Here is a 7,360-nt window from a genome sequence, read left to right as displayed (position 1 = left end):
TATTCTCTCATTTTTCGAGGCTTCTGGGAGATTTGTGAGGTAGTTGTTTGTCTTCTCAGTGATCCTTCTTACTCCTGTTTATGATCTTGTTCTACTCTAGAAACAATGTCATATGAGACTTGTATTTTTCTTTTGATTCAATTGTAATACTTTAGAGGCTTGTACACGTGACAACTAGATTTTGGGGGTATTTTTGAGTTGATTATAAAATTTCCGCATTTTTATTGTAAAGGTTAAGTTTTAGGCTGACTTGTCTTGGCGGGATAAGACGAGTGGCATCACGTCCATTTTTGGGTCGTGACACTTGCACAATTCATAAGAAATGAATTTCTAAGGGGCGAAGGAACCACCACCCAAAATAGAGAAAAAATAAGAATAATTGCAAAAGAGCAATTAGAAAAATTACAATTATGCAAAATGAGTTATATTCAAGAATACAGTCGTGAATTCGAAGAATATTATTACAAAATATTTGATAGTAGCAAGGAAATGCTACCATATCTGGAAAAATACATTAAAAAATTACCAGGTTTTTGGGCTAAATATTTTAGAGAAGAATATGAAAAAGAAAACAAAGAAGGTGATACTCTTGGGCAAAGAATATCTTTTATAAATAATAGACTTGGACAACTATGTATGAATCATATCATACAAAGAAAAGTCAAAAGAATCAATACTCAAATATATTGCTTAGATACAAATGCAGCCACTCAATGGGGATGCAATGATAAGACGTATAAGAAAAGAAAAAAGTTTAATCAAACGGAAAGATATTTCCAAACAAAACTATATACCTAAAAAACGGTATTATAGAAAAAAATAACTTTAAAAGAACCCAAGAAAAATGTAAATGCTACAACTGTGGCGAAGAAGGTCATAAAAGTTACGAATGTAACAAGAAAGGAGTAAAAATATCTAGAATTGATAGACTAGAAATTGATTCAGATTTAGAATCTGTAACATCAATAAAAAGTGAAGACTTCTACGAAGAACTTTATGAAGAATATTCAACTAGTTTACAAGAATCTGAATAAATGAATAAAGAAACACAAAAAGAAGAAGACAATTCAGTTCAAATTATAGAAGCTGAAGAAGATCAAAGGGGATACCCCCTAAAAACAACTTTCGATGGAGAGTTATTTAAGAAAATCCAAGGATTACGATTAAATCTAAAAACTAAAGATAATATATTTAATAAAATGCAAAGAATGTTTGCAAGAAATAAAATTTCTTATCATGAATATCAAGAAATAGAAAAAGTAATAGAAATTACCCAAACAACATGAAGACATAAATTAAACATGTTAACTAAACCAATGATCGAACAAATCCTTAGGAAAATCCCTGAAGGGAAAAGAAAGAAAATGAATTATGTGCATTTGGGCGGAACTCAAATTTTAGTTAAATCAACTTTCAAAGAAGGGATCAATTGCCCTATAGTTATCAATCTTTCAAATGAAAGGTTTATTAATGCTAGAGAAGGAAATCTTGGTATAGTAGAAGGTAACTTAGCCTATACCAAACTCCTATTTACATATTGTCCAAAGTATTGTATTTCACTTAAAGATGCAGACTTTAATGATGCCTTAAGCTTACATTTTCAAGTTAAAAGAAATGACCTATTCAAACCAAGTAATCATATTATAAATATTTATTACCAGGATCTATATACAATGACAAACTCCAATTATGGGAGAGTATATAAAAATAAAGAAATGATCGAAATTGATCAAGAATGTGCAGGAATAACAAGGATTGTTCAAGCAGAAATTCAACAAGCACAAATTTCGGAAGAATATGAAATTCGTTTTGGAAAGACACAAGAAATAGGAAGTCCCAGCAGCAATCAGAGACTTTCATTAAAATATGAAAGAAATTCCATAAGAAAAAGTATATCCCATAGATATAATAAAAAAGTTCTTGAAATCTCTAACATTGCTAGTATTGCAGGGAGAATTTATAACTGAACTGAATGGAAAAAACAAGAAATTTTGTTACAAACAGGTGCAACAACAAACCATGTCAAAGGTATTTTATTGGATGGATTACCAATATATGAAGGTACCCCGTATACCTATAAAACCTTTGAAGGAAACAACTATAGTTGTAAGAATATGGTAGATTTACCAATACAATTAGACACAATAAGAATAACAGTCCCTTGTTATATCATAAATCTCGAAAGTGATTATAACCTAATCTTAGGAAACTTGTTCCTTAATAGTCTAGAAGACTATAGTATAGGGGAAAATGGAATAGAAATAAGTTACAAAAATGAAACTTGTTTTATACCAAAAATATATAAATGCCCAAAGAAACATCTTTTAGGGTATCAGTCTTCATAGAAATAACTTTCTATGAAACAAAACTTACAACCTATTGTCAAATTGACAATGGATCCGAAGCTAGTTTAGCAAAATCTTTTTTAATAAAAGATTGGGATAACAATAAAAATAACATATCAATGATTGGTATTACAGGTAATAAACAAAGACTATCACAGTCAAAGGAAAAAATAGAAATAATTTTGGGATAAAAAATTGTTTCTATAAATAAATTTTTTGTCTATAATAAACTGGAAACAGATTTATTATTAGGTAATGATTTTCTCCAACAATTTTAGGATTATCATCAGACATTATATATGATAAGCCTTAAAACACCTTGCGGACATTTCATCAAAGTCCCAAGAAAACAAAATCCATATAGTGGCAAAAGAAAATGGAAACTATAAGAGAAAATATTTAGAAAATTTAAAGAAAATCTCTTGTAAATGTCTTAATCTAGAACAGAATAAAGAAAATCTACAAAAATCTTATGGTGAAAATCCATTAGAAAAATGGGAAAATAATCAAGATAGGACAACTTTAATACTAAAAGACCCCAATATCATCATTACAGTAAAATCCATGCTCTATAACGAAGATGATAAAATTGAGTTTAAAATACAACTCAAAGAATTAATCAACCTAAAACTGATTAGGATGAGTAAAAGTCCTCATAGCAGTCTAGCGTTTATGGTAAGAAACCATGCTGAGATAAAAAGAGGAAAGGTTCGAATGGTTATAAACTACAAAGAGCTAAATAAAAATTGTATATTTGACGGATATTTTATCCCAAATCAGAACAATCTCATAAACCTTGCCAAAGGAAAAATTTATTTTTTAAAATTTGACTGTAAAAGCGGATTTTGGCAAATAAAATTAGCAAAAGAATCCATTCCGTTAACAGCGTTTAGTATGCCTAATGGACACTACGAATGGATAGTAATGCCGTTCGGATTAAAAAATGCTCCACAAATTTTTCAAAGAAAAATGGACAAAATATTCTCCGAAAAAGAATTTTTAATAGTATACATAGACGATATACTAATATGTTCCAAAACATATCAAGAACACCTAACACATCTGAAAGAATTTTCAGAAATATATTTAAAAAATGAGATTATTCTAAGCCAGAAAAAGGCAGATATAAATAAAAATGAAATAGAATTCTTAGGAATGATTATTTCAAAAAATGGAATTGAACTCCAAACTCACATCTCTAAAAAGATTATAGAATTTCCTAATAAATTAACGACTAAGCAGGAAATACAACGATTTCTAGGGTGTCTTAATTATGCAGGAGACTTTATCCCAGAATTAGCAAAGAAAAGGAATATACTGCAAAAACTGATAAGAAAATCCAATAGACTTGGATGGACTAAGGAACACACTCAATGTGTTAAAAAATTAAAGGAAGAATGTTCAAAATTACCAAACACTTAGATTACCATACGAAAATGATAATCTAATCCTACAAACAGATGCCTCCGATTATCATTGGGGACCATTATTACAAACAAACTTAATTGAAATCTGCAGATATACTAGCGGAACGTTTAATGAAGCAGAAGTCAGGTACTCGACTAATGAAAAAAAACTACTAGCTATGGTTAGGGGAATAAGAAAATTTTCAACTTTTCTTTTATCTAAACAATTCATCATCCGAACTGACAATACCCAGGTGTCAAGATTAATATTAATCCTGAGTCTCAGACGGAAGTTTGTTAAATATTAATCCTAACACCTAGGTGTTATTTTTCCCAGGTGTCAGGATTAATATTTTTCCGTTTGATTAAGCTTTTTTCTTTTCTTATACGTCTTATCATTGCATCCCCACTGAGTGGTTGCATTTGTATCTAAGCAATATATTTGAGTATTGATTCTTTTGACTTTTCTTTGTATGTTATGATTCATACATAGTTGTTCAAGTCTATTATTTAGAAAAGATATTCTTTGCTCAAGAGTATCACCTTCTTTGTTTTCTTTTTCATATTTTTCTCTAAAATATTTAGCCCAAAAGCCGGGTAATTTTTGAAAGTATTTTTTCAGATATGGTAGCATTTCCTTGCTACTATCAAATATTTTGTAATAATATTCTTCGAATTCACAAGTGTATTCTTGAATATAACTCATTTTGCATATTTGCAATTTTTCTAATTACTCTTTTGCAATTATTCTTATTTTTTCTCTATTTTGGGTGGTGGTTCCTTCGCCCCCTAGAAATTCATTTCCTATGAATTGTACAAGGTTTTTTATTCCTTCTTGAAGGGATTTTTTTCAATCCTTCTATGGTATCGTATTTGATGATTCCTTTTGCATCATCTGACAATCCTGTATACCAGTTGCTTACTTTCCCAGTGAAAGTGTTTATCATAATAATGTATTTTTCCTCATCTGTATAATTTACACCTTTTCCTAATAGGAAGAAGAGAAATATATTTTGAGCCTATATATCTAGATCTAATTCTGGTTCTCTTTTACTATTTAGATCTAAAAATTGGGTTGATCCTACATCTCCTGTTGGGAGTCTATTAGGCATATATTTGGATTTATTACTATTATGATATTGACTCATAAAGTCTTTGTTTCTTTTTGCTTTAGGTACAATTTTTTTTTTCCATATCTGCTTGTTGCAAGATTTCTTCTTTTATAGAGTTTGATCCATCCTCGATTTCGAATTTTCCTTGGGGTCCTCTTGTATCTCCTTTGTTCATAAGAACTTTTAGTTTTTGATCCAAAAGATCAAGGTCTTCTAACGCATAAACCAGTTCATCTAGTTCATTCATTTTGTTCAGGGTTTTCTCCTGTTTCGATTTGTTCATTTTCAGTTTTTGTTTCTAGAGTCTTTTTTCTAGATTGTTCTATTTCTTCATTTTTTTTGTGTTTTCAAAAAATTCTGAATAAGTTTTTCATCAATGCTCCCTTTTTTATATGAACTTTTGTTCGCAAATTTTTCTGTGAAAAGTTCATTTATGTATTTTTGACTTACCTTTTTGTCAATTTTTTCTATTTTTTCTATCAGGTTTGTAATCCTTCCCGGAATATTTTCCTTAAGAGATATATTTTCTATCTCTATTAACTTTAGTCTTAGGCTTATTTGCTTATGACTTTCTACTAAGTCATTTAATAAATCTATAACTTCCTTTAAGCTCATTTTAATCTGATAGATAATAATCAAATGTATCTAGATAATCCATTTCATATTCTGAATAATCAAATAGTATAAATTCCATTGGAAATTCTTCCCTATATATTTCATCTACTATTATTTGTAGAATTTTTTCTTTTAGGTCTCTATTTAACTTTATTACCTTTAGTATAGTTACTAAGGTTTGATCATCTAAATACCATATAGGTTTAATCAGCTTGACTAATTTTTAATTATTGTTTGTCATATCACTAAGTTAAACAATATATGATATCATATAATGTGCCTTAATTAATATATATTGACGATCCTTTAAACTTGTTAGCAAATTTTATTTAGACACTCGAATTATAATTTGTTCCAATAAACACCTGAATATATGAATTTTTTTTGTACTTGTTATTGGTTGTGTAAAGTGAAATCATGTTAGAGAGATATGAATATTATGATAATCATATTATTTTATATTGAGTTATATTGGGAAAACTTGAAAAGTTTGAGTTAGGATCTCAATAGTTATTGCGATCTAAATCATATTTTGATATTGGGATTGATGTATTTATGAAGAATTTTTTTTGATGTGGTAGTATGAACACTCACACTCACACTCTACTCAATTGTGTAGTCAGTTAATATTGACGCCACATGTTAAGTAAAACATTGTGCCTTTTCGTTATGCATTCGATTTAATGACTTCTAAATGTAGTAAAAAAAATAAAACACTCAAGTGCAAATAGAGGACGACTAAATTGTACTCCTTATGCTCATAGTGCAAGGAGTACATTACTATCCAAGGTACATAGTTCACTTTCATCATCAAAAAATCTGAAGTTGCAAAGTTTGAATGACTTTTACTACGTAAGTTTGGACTGCCCTTTTCAACACTATATACTAAAAAATTTACTATATACATGTGCTGAATATTGTTTCAAGATCATTATTTTGATCTTGACTATCATTCAAATTGATCACAAGAAGAAAAAGTATAGAAAGAATATTTCACGAGACAATTATGAGCTATTCATAAATTTTTTTTGTTGTGTTCGATTATTCTTGAAATTTTTGGTTAAGAAAAGGTTCTTTTAGTGTCTTGTTTTGTTGGAATAAAATGAGATGTGTTTTCATTGATAACTCCATCCTGCACAAATTAAGTGTAGTGTTACGTTTTATATAGAAAAACCTCGGCAGTAGAAAGCAGAATACATCTTAAATTTTTTACTTACATTTTGTCTTTTTAATTCTTAAAAAAAGAAGTTATTTTAGTGATATTACTAAAAGATTCAGGATCTTTTTTTGGTCATTTAGTAAAGTAAATGATGTTTAGAACTTTGTATATACAAACCTTATACTTATTTTAAAATATACATAATGTAAAAAATATTAATAATATAAAATACACACGTAAATAAACTATAAAAAGAATATGAAATGTACGTGCAACACACGTGTAGAGAGACTTATTGGGATATATACTATTAACCATATGTTAAGATATAATATTTATTATAGAATAAATATTTACTCAGTTTTAATAGATCATATATTCATTTATGGTGTCTGTTTACTTATATAGTAGATGCTTTAGTGTGTAGAGTTTTAGCTTATATACAGATGATTAAATCATCGGTTCTTACAAGTATAAAGTTTTTTGTTCACAATCTAGGATGGAAATTGGACATGCCATCGGTACGATTGTAGCACAAGATTATATGTAATTTATCTCGATTATGGGAACGGTATAGTTCCAACTTCTTGTGCTAGTGCATTTTGTATGGATTGAACAGGACCGAGTAGAGATAGTTGTTTTAGACTGCCTGACAAAAACATATTCTCTAAACTATTAAACGTACTTATATTCTCAATCTTGATATAACTATTATGATCTGTA

This window comes from Solanum tuberosum, unplaced genomic scaffold (genome assembly GCF_000226075.1).
Source record: "Solanum tuberosum cultivar DM 1-3 516 R44 unplaced genomic scaffold, SolTub_3.0 scf00297, whole genome shotgun sequence".
NCBI classification, from domain to species: domain Eukaryota; kingdom Viridiplantae; phylum Streptophyta; class Magnoliopsida; order Solanales; family Solanaceae; genus Solanum; species Solanum tuberosum.
This window is presented reverse-complemented; position numbering follows the sequence as displayed.